General features: G+C 34.7%; 1 protein-coding gene across 1 annotated transcript in view; it reads right to left on the reverse strand.

The window, feature by feature from the left end:
• GPR158 (G protein-coupled receptor 158) overlaps window positions 1-13,022 on the reverse strand; it is a 436,580-nt gene that overhangs the window by 314,279 nt on the left and 109,279 nt on the right. The gene's annotated exons all lie outside the window — the stretch shown is intronic.

Raw genomic sequence — 13,022 nt, forward strand, 5'->3', positions numbered from 1 at the left:
AGCATTCACAAGATAAAAGATTTGATCTAATTGCTACAACCAATTACCAATTACGAATCCTTAACTGTCCTCACATCCTCACAGCTAATTCCCCCATTTTGATGTGTGGCTTTTATGAAAGGCTTTGCCAAATTTCATGTATTGTGATTACTACATTTTATTCACCTACCAAACTAGGAACTAAGTCAAAGAATAAATTATAGGGGCGCCTGGGTGGCGCAGTCGGTTAAGCGTCCGACTTCAGCCAGGTCACGATCTCGCGGTCCGTGAGTTTGAGCCCCGCCTCAGGCTCTGGGCTGATGGCTCGGAGCCTGGAGCCTGTTTCCGATTCTGTGTCTCCCTCTCTCTCTGCCCCTCCCCCGTTCATGCTCTGTCTCTCTCTCTGTCCCAAAAATAAATAAACGTTGAAAAAAAAAATTAAAAAAAAAAAAAAGAATAAATTATAGCAGCCTGTGTATTGTTTTCAAAACTTATTTTGTATCTGATTGGTGCTTCCTCTTCTAGTTGTTCACAAATGGTTTTTAAAATCTACTTTAAATTTCTGTGCTCAACAGGTGGCTAGTGGCTACCATAATGCACAGCTCAACTATAGATACCATCACAGAAAGTTGTATTGATCAGCACTCCTCTGGAGCAGGAACTGGCAAACCACAGCCTGGAGGCCACATGCTACCTGTACCCTGTTTCTGCAAGGCTAATGAATTAGAACTTACATTTACATATTTAAAGGGTTGTTTAAAAAATATCAGACACAGATTGTATGTGGCTAACAAATTCCAAAATATTTACCCCTTGAACATTTCAGGAAGAAGCTTGCTAACCCCTGTCCGAGAGTAAGACGTATTCTAATCCCATGTAGCGAAGCCTAAAAGCAAGCCCCCCCCCCCCCACATGATCCACAGGAAAGACAGTTTTGTGGTTGAGTCCCACCAAATTAGAGTAGCTAAGGGAATATTTTTGACTTTTCAATGGAATACTTTCAGGAATAAAAAGTAACAAGCTACTGATAGATGCAATAAACAAATCAATCTTGAAGATGTTACACTTAACAAAAAGTCTGGACACAAAAGAATACCTACTGTATGATTCCATTTATATGAAATCCTAGAACAAGTAAATCTATAGTAATAAAATTAGATGAGTAGTTGCCTGGCACAGGAGATGGGGAGAGACTGATTGCAAGGAAACACTAGAAAACTTTCTTGAGAGATGAAAATCCTATACATCTTGACTTGAGTAGTGGTTACACAGGCAAATAGCTTTGTCAAAAGTAGATGACCTTTGCTGAATGTCAACTATGCATCAATTAAAAAAAAAACTAGATGACCTTACAATGTATTTACATATATATATATATATATATATATATATATATACATATATATATATATGTAAGTTATACCTCAGTAACGTTTATTTTAAACATCTATTCTAGAATCTCATTTTAAAAGTCAATGCCAAAGGTATCAATATGCAGTATACAATATTTGATTACCCTCCCTTTCTAAAAATCAAGAATCAGTCTTTTAACATTTTCCAATGCTTTAACAAAATCTCTTGATGTAGGAAATAATTCAAAGCAAGTAAGTCTTCATTTATAAACTCTTCACTCACTCTGGATAAATTTTCCTTACTAATATTCACTTTTATTTATTTTTTTTAATTTTTTTTTAACATTTATTTATTTTTGAGACAGAGAGAGACAGAGCATGAACGGGGGAGGGTCAGAGAGAGGGAGACACAGAATCTGAAACAGGCTCCAGGCTCTGAGCTGTCAGCACAGAGCCCGACGCGGGGCTCGAACTCACGGGCCGTGAGATCATGACCTGAGTCGAAGTTGGCCGCTTAACCGACTGAGCCACCCAGGCGCCCCTCACTTTTACTTTTAACCTGAAGATCTTTACTTTGGGAAAGATTACTGAATCAAGACCAAATTTGAAGAATTTGACCAATTAAATCAATATTTATAAAGTTTGGGCCCAGATATTAACATTTTCTATTTTGTTTCTAATGAATATCAAGCAATGAGAATTGCTTTGGGTAGTATGGATATTTTAGTAATATTTGTTCTCCCAATCCATGAGCATGGAATGTGTTTCTATTTGTTTGCGTCACTTCTGTTTCTTACATCAGTGTTTACTATTTTCAGTGTACAGTTTTTACCTCCTTGGGTAAGTTAATTTCTAGGTATTTTATTATTTTGGTGCTACTGTAAACATGACTATAACTTAAATTACCCCTCTGCTACTTCGTTATTAGTGTTTATGAATGCAACAGATTTCTGTATGTTGATTTTGTATCCTGTGACTTACTGAATTCATTGACCAGTTCTAGTAGCTTTTAGGTGGAGTCTTTAGGATTTTCTATATATAGTATCATGTCCTCTGAAAATACAAACAGTTTTACTTCTTCCTTACCAGTTTGGACGTCTTTTATTTCTTTTTATTGTCTGATTGTGATAGCTAGGACTGCCAGTACTATGTTGAATAAGAGCGGTGAGAGTGGACATCCTTGTCCTATTCCTAACCTTAGAGGAATAACTCTCAGTTTTTCCCTAGGAGTATGGTATTTATTAGCTGTGGGTTTTTCACATATGGCCTTTATTATGTTGAGGTATATTCTCTCTAAATCTACTTTGTTGAGAGTTTTTATCATGAATGGATGTTGAACTTGGCCAAATACTTTTTCTGCATCTATTGAGATGATCATATGGTTTTTATCCTTTCTCTTATTAATGTGATGTATCTTGTTGAATGATTTCAAATATTAAACAACGTTTGCATCTGAATAATTTAATGTACTGTTGGATTCAGCTTACTAACACTTTGCTGAGGATTTTTGCATCTATGTTCATCAGAGATATTGGCCTATTGTTCTTTTATTTTTGTAGTGTCTTTATACAGTTTTGGTATCTGGGTATTCCTGGCCTTGTTGAATGAATTTGGAAGATTTCCTTCTTCTATTTTTGGGAATAGTTTGAGAAAAATAGGTACCAACTATTCTTTAAATATTTGGTAGAGTCCACCTGTGAAACCATTTGGTCCTGGACTTTTGTTTGTTGGGAGTTTTTTGAAAACTGATTCAATTTCATTGCTAGTATTTGGTGTATTCAAATTCTCTGTTTCTTCCTGATTCAGTTTTGGGAGGTTATATGTTTCTAGAAATCAAATTCTCTATTTATTCCTGATTCAGTTTTGGGAAGTTATATGTTTCTAGAAATCAAATTCTCTATTTCTTCCTGATTCAGTTTTGAGAGGTTATATGTTTCTAGAAATTTATCCAGGTCTTCTATGTTGTCTAATTTGTTGGCATATAATTTTTCATAATATCCTGTTATAACCATTTGTACATCTGTGGTGTCAGTTGTTATCGCTCCTTTATTTCTGATTTTGTTTGAGTCCTCTCTCTCTTTTTTTTTTAATGAGACTGGCTAAAGTCTTATCAATTACATTGATCTTTTCAAAGGATCACTTCCTAATTTCACTGATCTTTTCTATTGTTTCTTAGTCTCTATTTCATTTATTTCTTCTCTAATCTTTTATTATTTCCTTCCTTATACTGACTTTAGGCTTTGTCCTTTTTCTAGCTCCTTTAGGTGTGAGGTAAGGTTGTTTGAGATTTTTCTTGCTTCTCTCTTCTGCTTTTCTTTCTTTCTTGTCTGTATTGCTATGAACTTCCTTCTCAGAATAGCCTTTGCTGCATTCCAAAGGTTTTGGACCATTGTGTTCCTTTTCCTTTGTCTCCATGTATTTTTTTTTTTTTTTTAATTTTCTCTTTTGATTTCTTAGTTTTCCCATTCATTGCTTAGTGGCATGTTATTTAGCCTCAATGTATTTGTGTTCTTGCCAGATTTTTTCTTGTGATTGATTTCTAGCTTCATACCATTTTCGTTGAAAAAGATGCATGATATTATTTTGATCTTTTTGTTTTTGTAAAGATTTGTTTTGTGGCCGAACATGTGATCTCTTTGGGAGAATGCTCCATGTGCAATTGAAAAGAATGTACATTCCACTGTTTTGAGATGTAATGTTCTGAATCTATCTGTTAGATGTATCTGGTTCAATGCATCATTCAAAACTACTGTTTGTTTCCTTGTTGATATTTCTGTCTACATGATCCATGCATTGATGTAAGTGGGGTGTTTAAAGTCCCCTACTATTATTGTATTACTATCAATTTCTTCCTTTATGTCTGTTAATACTTGCTTTACTTGTGTGCTCCCATGTTGGATGCATAAATATTTACAATTGTTATATCTTTTTCTTGAAGTGTTTACTTTATGATTATGTAGTATCCTTCTTTATCTCCTGTTATAATCTTTGTTTTAAAGTCTATTTTGTTCATAAAAGTATTGCTACCCCAGCTTACTTTTTGCTTCCATTTGTATGATAAATGCTTTTCTATCTCTTCACTTTCAACCTGCATGTATCTCTAGGCAGCAGACAGATAAGTCTTGCTTTTTTATCCATTCAGTCACCCTATGTCTTCTGATTGGAACATTTAATGCAATGTTCCAAATGTTCCAAATGAACATCTGTTCATTTAATTCAAAGTAATTACTGATAGATACGTACTTATTGCCATTTTGTTACTTCTTTTATGCTTGTTTTTATAGTTCTTCTCTGATCCTTTCTTCTACTGTTCTCTTCCCGTGTGGTTTGATGGCTTTCTTTAGAGTTATGCTTGGATTCCTTACTCTTTGCCTAATATGACAGGTCTTTGATTTGTTGTTACCATTAGATTTATTTATATCATCCTAGGCACATAGTATTCAATATTAGGTTGAATATCACTTAAATTTGAACCCATTGTAAAAAGCACTAAATTTTTACTCCTCTCCCCCACTGCCATGTTTTATGAATATAGTGTCATACTTTATATTCTTTTATTTTGTGAATCCCTTGACTGATTTTTCTAGATAGAATTGACATTACTGCTTCTGTGCTTTAACCTCTGTACCTGTTTTATGAGTGATTAATCTACTAGTTTTATTATGCTTGCATGTACTTGTGAAATTTTTTCCTTTCCTAATTTTCTTACTCTTAAGTGTGGCCTTTTCCTTCTTTCCACTCACAGTGTTCTCCTTAACATTTCTTGTAAGGCCTGGGATTTTCTTGATCTCTCCTTCTAAGATCTTGAATGATAGCCTTGCTGGATAGAGTATTCTTGGCTCCTGCTGGTGTCCAGATATTTAAACTGTGGAGGAAGACTGCAGTATTTAGACTGCACCTGCCAGTTCTTTACTTCTTAAAGAAGTCTCCTAAAGATTCTGCTCCTCCAGCTCCAATGTACAATCTGAGATTAGTAAATAAATTTCCTTCCTGTATACCCCAGGTTCTTTTCAAACTGCTGATTCTATACTGTATCTTAGTGGGGTTATTTGTTATGCTATAGGTCACCTTATTTTAAAGATGGAGAAACTAAGGTGTGTGACACAGTTTATATTAGTTGAAACATTTTCTTGAGGAATATTATTTTCAAAACAATTCCTCCCCTTGTCAACTCTCCAATTCATATATCCATATACCTTTTTCTAAATTCTCACATTATATTTTGAATTTCAAGTTTAACCATAAGCATCATAGACAGCTTATATTGATAGCACACAAGTGGTTTAACTGAGCAAAGAATAGCTGAGAAAGTTAAGCTCAGAGGCCACTAACCCACCACATTAGTCTTAGCATCCAACAGAAAAATACCAATTGAAGAAGCAGTGATGTTTTCACTCTGGTCAGACAGTGCTTCATTTAGACAAAACTAAATGAATTAAATTGGTTTTATTTCTGCTATATGATCTACCCTTTTCTAATACTATCTGTCTCTTTCCTTCTCTCTCTACATCTCCCTCTCCCTGCCTCTGTCTTTCTCCCTTGGAGTTTCTTTTACTTCCATGTGTCTCTTCTTTGGAGCAGAAGAGGTTACATGGAGATTAAAACAGTTTATGAAAATAAACTGGTTTCTTTTATTCTCAATCATACCAAAGGGTACATTGGCATATAAACATTGTTAGGCTAATAAAATCATTACTATCTATGAAGTAGAGCATGCTATGTAAAAACCTTTACCAGGAAAATTTTCCTTAAGATTATTTACATTCAAATGGCACAAAGAAAATTTTATTTTAAGATGTGTGGTAGGTAGAATAATCCCCACCCTCCAAATGCCCACATCTTAATTCCTAGAACCTGTGAATGCTACTTTACATGGTAAAGGAGAAATAGGCTGCAGATGAAATTAAGGTTGCTATTCAGCTAAGGTTGTTTACTTTATTTTTTTTTTAATTTTTTTTCAACGTTTATTTATTTTTGGGACAGAGAGAGACAGAGCATGAACGGGAGAGGGGCAGAGAGAGAGGGAGACACAGAATCGGAAACAGGCTCCAGGCTCTGAGCCATCGGCCCAGAGCCCGACACGGGGCTCGAACTCACGGACCGCGAGATCGTGACCTGGCTGAAGTCGGACGCTTAACCGACTGTGCCACCCAGGCACCCCTAAGGTTGTTTACTTTAAAAGAGAGATTAACTTGGATTATCCAGATGGTTACCGGACAAGCTAGACATCCTGACTAAGATTTTGAGATCATATGAATGACAGAAAGGTCCAATATCTTTCCCTGTAAATTTATGTTTTAAGAAGGCAAAGAGAGAATGTCATTGCCTATAGGAAATTACGCTTCCATGTTCTTAACATGGCAAAGAAGGAAGTTCTTGCCAACATTAGAACATCTGCTAGAGTACTATCTCTTTTACTATTTAAATCACTGGCCTTTTGCCTGATGAGATTACACCAAAATCACAGACAATGGATTTTCTTTCCATATTCCTCTAGTTACCTATCTTGTCACCTGTGATGGTACACTTTTTCAACTCATTACCAAAGATAAAGTGATAATAGCCAGGTAGCCTTATTCCCAGAAAATATGAAATGACTCACCATTATCAAAGCCAGCCCAGTGAGTCACAAGCATGACTCAGAAAATTCAGCAGGAAGATACTTCTATGAACTGAAATTATCTTGCTGAGAAAACTGGGTTAATTTAAAGAAGGATTTCTACTCCCTTTTTTAATTATGAGAGTATTAAGACATGATTTTAGGGGCGCCTGGGTGGCGCAGTCGGTTAAGCGTCCGACTTCAGCCAGGTCACGATCTTGCGGTCCGTGAGTTCGAGTCCCGCGTCGGGCTCTGGGCCGATGGCTCAGAGCCTGGAGCCTGTTTCCGATTCTGTGTCTCCCTCTCTCTCTCCCCCTCCCCCGTTCATGCTCTGTCTCTCTCTGTCCCAAAAATAAATAAACGTTGAAAAAAAAATAAAAAAAAAATAAAAAATAGACATGATTTTAATACTGATCAAAAATTTTGTTAAATGATGATGACTCACAAACTTTCTCCCACTATCCTCCCACTAAAGATGCTTATGTTTTCTTACTTTTAGTCAGCAGTCCTTCCCTTGTTTCAAATAACTGGAATCTCATTAATCTTTTATTAGTTGATTGATTATACAACAGCAAAATAATATAGTTGGTGCAACAATGACAGGGCAAAAGAAAATTAATTTATTTATAAGTAAAAACCTACATCATTTAAAATATGAGAAGTTATCAATTTAAAGAACTTTATTTAAAATCCCCAAATCAGGGTTAAGAAGACAAGATGATCCATAGAAACTAGAATATAACTTGCTATGAAAAAATAATGTCTAAATTCTCTCTCTCCAATCCTAAACACTTGTCTAGAAAAGTATAGTACCTACAAGAACCTAGCAAGAAATCTGGTCACTATTCTTGCCAACTTGCTTCAAAACATACACTATCAGTAATAATAATATGGCTACCATTTTTTGAGAGACTAATATTTACTAGTCACTGTGTTAGGTACATAATATATCACTTTATCTTGTAAACAATGATTAACCTCATTATGAGGATTATCCCCATTTATTTAAAACCTACAGAGCCTAGGCAGAATGAACCTACTACCTAAGTAGGAGAGTCTGGAGCCAGGTTTGGTTTCATGGTCAGATACCTCTCCCGACGCCACAGAGCATATTAAAATGTAGGTTTTTCTTCATAAAACAAAAAAGATAAAAGTAGAGAGTAAACTACTTTGTGTAAATTCCCCTATTCCCTATTAGAAAAGAAATACTCAGAAGCGTATGAAGAATGCATCTTTTACAGTTATTCCACGAAGGAAAAACTACAAAATTTCAAAGGGTCATTTAGAAATCAATGAGCTTATATCCCTTATCAGGAACAGTAGAATACATATGATCTTTTACAAGTAGCAAAAGATACCTTTTGCATACTGTCTGTGTAATTCATAATATCTCTCATCCATTTCCTGATGGGAAAAATCACATCCAACTCACTGTGACTGATTTCTCCTTCTGTCATCTTGTAATCCTTGTATTTTTATCATCATCTATCATTGCTTACTTTCTTAATGAACCACATAATTCTTGACAAATACATGACTTTTATAACATAGTTCCTAGAGAAAATAAATCAGCTTAAGAAAATTAAGTTTGTGTTTTGTGCAGCAAACAAATTTCTTCCTCTTTCTATACATATGTGTCCATGTGTATGGGTGTGCATGTTTCTGTAGAGAGAAAAGCAACTTTGTGTATGATATCTGGCTCGTGTTTGTAGAATTCGATTAATACCTTTAAAATTCATTCATTCATTTATTAATAGGCCTCAAATTTTGTGCTCTTTCCACAAGCTGCTAAACTTAGCTCTATTTCTGGTTGCCAAATCCTTTACTCCCTCATTCAATACTTCTGTTATATAGAGCTAATATATTAAGAATGAAAAGGATGTTCAGGGAGGTTGCATTGAAAAGCATAACTAGATCTAAGGTCAATGAAATGCTTTAACCCTCTGCTCATCATGGGAAAATTTATCCAAAAGTAAAGGGGGAAAAAGTGTCCATTCAAAGTAGCCTTGAAAAAAAAGTTAAGACAAAGGAGCAATCAACTCATCCAAAATAGATTTTTTAATGTTAAAGTAAACAGAGTTATTAAATGTTTTTGTAAAATGCATTATGGTATTTTATTTTGGTTCTATAGTATTTGTCAATACCAAATATATAAAGCTACATATAAAAATGTTTCATACAGCTCCACGAAACTCATGAGTATATTTGATATTAGAGGGATGTTGAAGCCACTGTATCCTCTTTATGATGAGAAACAAAAGAAATTTCTCTACGGTCTCAGGATTAAGAATAATATTTTGTGCTTCTCCTAAACAACTGGTCTTTTAATCTATTATACACTATAAATCAGGAAATGATTCCATTTCCCTCTTTGTGATGCTACTCAAAGATAAATCTGTGGCCTACATTTAGAATCTAATGGATAGATTTTGTATATTACCTCACACATTTCTTCTTTTCCTACCTTTCCCTCTCTTTCTCTTGAATTCTTTCTTTTCCTATTGGTTTTTATTTTATGCTACTTGCTCTATTTTGCATATCTTTGGAAGCTAACTTAAATCTTTTATTTTTAACAAGATGGAGAGATTCACAACACAAAATACAATACATAATACAAAAATTATAATATAAAAATGCAGATTATGGCTGTAATTATGTTAAAAGTATGACTGTATACAGAAGATGATGTGCAAATATTAAGATAATTGCACGAGACTGTCAGTACTATAAACCTTTTACTTTTTTCTAATTATGCCACATTTTTATTAAGTTTTTAATATTTGGGTTAAATTTTTATTAAAGTAGAATTTTATTTTTAATGTGTACGACTTTGGTGCACCTGTACAACCGAAGAAATATACTATATTTGGTCCAGTTAAGATTGTGTTTTTAAATTTTTTTAATGCTTATTTATTTTTGAGAGAGAGAGACAGACAGAGTGGGAGTAGGGAAGGGGCAGAGAGAGAGGGAGACACAGAACCTGAAGTAGGCCTCAGGCTCTGAGCTGTCAGCACAGAGCCTGACACGGGGCTCAAACCCACGGACTGGACTGCAAGATCATGACCTGAGCCGAAGTCAGACATTTAACTGACTGAGCCACCTAGGCACACCTAAGATTGTGTTTTAATTACATATTTCAGAGGGCAATTTTATTTACATAACATATAGTTATCTAGAAGAACTGAAATAAACAAAAATTACCCTACTTAGGTTCCAAGTGAGAGAATATATGGTAAGAAAATAAAAAGAAGAAAATACTCTGTGAAATGCCTTGCTTTATACATACGAAAACTTCCCTGCTGTAAAGCCATCTACCACCTGATTATCTAGTATATTTCTACTGCTAATGACAAAAAGCTATTTTTCTATTATTTTTTTCTGAGTACTGATCTATACTTTCCTTGAATGATTTCTATTGCCGTTCCCTTTCCGTTTGAAATCACAATTTCTTTTTTCTTGCATTGATAAGTTATCATAACATTTTATCATCATACGAATTATACTCTTTTGCTTTTAAGCTTTATCAATGGATTCTGCAGCTGTTAGTACATCTTTAAACACTGGATTACATACGTCATTAACTGTCTTGCCTTATACTTCTTAAATTCTAACGTCTGAAGACAAAATTTGCTCAGAGTATTCCAAATGACATACAAGAAGACAGTAGTAATAGGAATGCAGTCGTGTTAGAAAATTGGGAAGAATGTATATGGAATTTGTTTCTAAAAGTCAGTGTTATGAAATATCTTTGACATACTGGATAAAAAGAGTTACATTGAATTTAAGTAAGTTTTCCTATCTCTTGGTCTTTCTGATTGTGTGGGTTGTTACTATAGTGACAGCCAATCCTACATTCAATTATTTAACCTTGACATTTTTTTTTAACATTTTTAAATTTATTTTTGACAGACAGAGAGAAACAGAACACAAGTGGGGGAGGGGCAGAAAGAGAGGGAGACACAGAGTCTGAAGCAGGCTCCAGACTCTGAGCTGTCAGCACAGAGCCGGACACGGGGCTTGAACTCACGAACCATGAGATCATGACCTGAGCCGAAGTCGGCCGCTTAACTAACTGAGTCATTCAAGGGCCCCAACCTTGACATTCTAAGCAATGTTACCTTGTGCTTATTACATTTTTGTGACTCCACAGGGTCACTGATTGTGTGATTATTTTATTGTCAAGGTAATTAATGGAAATGTTAATTAACATGGTTCATGATAATGAAGACTTAGAGAGTCCAATTTCTTATAATTAATTAGTCTTGATTTGTCATTCTATCTCCATATCTTATTCATGAATTTAAAACTAGCTTTCCTCTAAGGTTATAAACAACCATAACAGGATGTTTTTCAAATTTAAATTACATTTTTCATAATCCTTCAAAATATAGTTTCTTTTTTATTTTTTTTTAAAGTTTATTTATTTTTGAGAGAGAGAGAGAGACAGAGTACAAGTGAGGGAGGGCAGAGAGAGGGGGAGACACAGAATCTGAAGCAGGCTCCAGGCTCTGAGCAGTCAGCACAGAGCCCGACGCAGGGCACGAAGTCGCAAACCGTGAGATCATGACATGAGCCAAAGTTGGACACTAACCAACTGAGCCACCCAGATGCCCCTCAGAATATAGTTTCTTAAAAATAACAACAACCCTTCACACTTGTGGGTCTGTACCAGTTCTTGATGCACATCTAGAAGATATTTAAATACTCTCTCCTTTGCCTGAAATGCTTTCTCCTTACCTGCTTGGTGGACCTTCATTCATATTTTAAATCTACCCCCTGCTATTTGTTTGACACTCTCAGAGCTGTCTCTTCTACATTAAACTCATACATTTACTTGCATGTCATAATTGTTTACATATCAATCTCTGCACTAGAAATGAACTCATTGGGAAACAGCAACTATGTCCTATCCATTTTATGCCCCTAGTGCCCATTATTGTATCTTGCATATAATAGAAGTTCAACAAATGCTTGTGGGTGAATAAATGATCTCATCTCATCCTCATGTAACATGAGGTGAAGGCGAGAAAACAGAGGCTTAAAAACATTAAAACATTTGCCAGAGGCCAAATTGCTTAATAAGTCACAGAACACAATGAATAAGTTTCTGACTCCTGTCCCATTTACACACTCTCCTGTGTATACATAACCATCACAGAAACTTAAAGAAGAGAGAAAAGGAAGAATATAAGATAGAAACTCTGCCTTTAAAAGGTATATGAATGGTATATGGAAATAAACACTGTGTTAAATAGAAGAGAAGAAGTAGAAGTAGAGCCACAATAATGAATGATCTGTACATTTAAGATTCATTCACTCAGAGGACTAACAAGAGTTGATAAGTTATAATGGAAAAAGTCTAAGTGGAGCAAATGGCTTCTATAATCATATATAAATGTACTAATTAACAAACACCTATAGGGAAAGAGCCTTTTGTTGGAAAATTCTAACCTGTGGGTATTTATATTTTTCTGTCTAAACAAAGATAGATATTTTAACTTTGGATATGTTCTGTTCTTGGAGATACAGATAGATAGATACAGATACAGATACAGATACAGATACAGATACAGATATAGATAGATGTGATATAATAAAACAGACACTTAAAATTACTCTCACCTCCACCATTTGAGTTGAACCTATATATAAATTCTAGTCCAAGTGAAGAATAGTTAAAAAAATAATCTCTAGGTCTTGAAAGTCTAGAAAATTTTCCATATTTGAGTACATTTCTTCTCAGTAATACAAATTAAAGAAAATCAAGTGATCACTTTTCTTCCCAATAAAATAAATTGAAAGAAAAAAATCAAATAGATGCACTTAAATGAGTGCCAGGGTCACTGGAACTGTACTCTCATTTGTAATCAAATGTTGTTACGAAGTAAAAATAGGATGGTAAGTGGAAGATCTTGATTCTATACTGAATCAGCCACAAACTGATCATATACAAATCATATACAAACTGAATCATATACAAACTGTGTATAAGCCCCGGAAAAGTCCTTTAACTCATCTGTTAAGATTTCTTGTTTGTAAAATGAAAAAGCAGGATTAAATGCTCTTCAAAATTCCAAATTACCTGGATCTGT

This window comes from Puma concolor, chromosome B4 (genome assembly GCF_028749965.1).
Source record: "Puma concolor isolate L17-30 chromosome B4, mPumCon1.1.hap2, whole genome shotgun sequence".
NCBI lineage: Eukaryota > Metazoa > Chordata > Mammalia > Carnivora > Felidae > Puma > Puma concolor.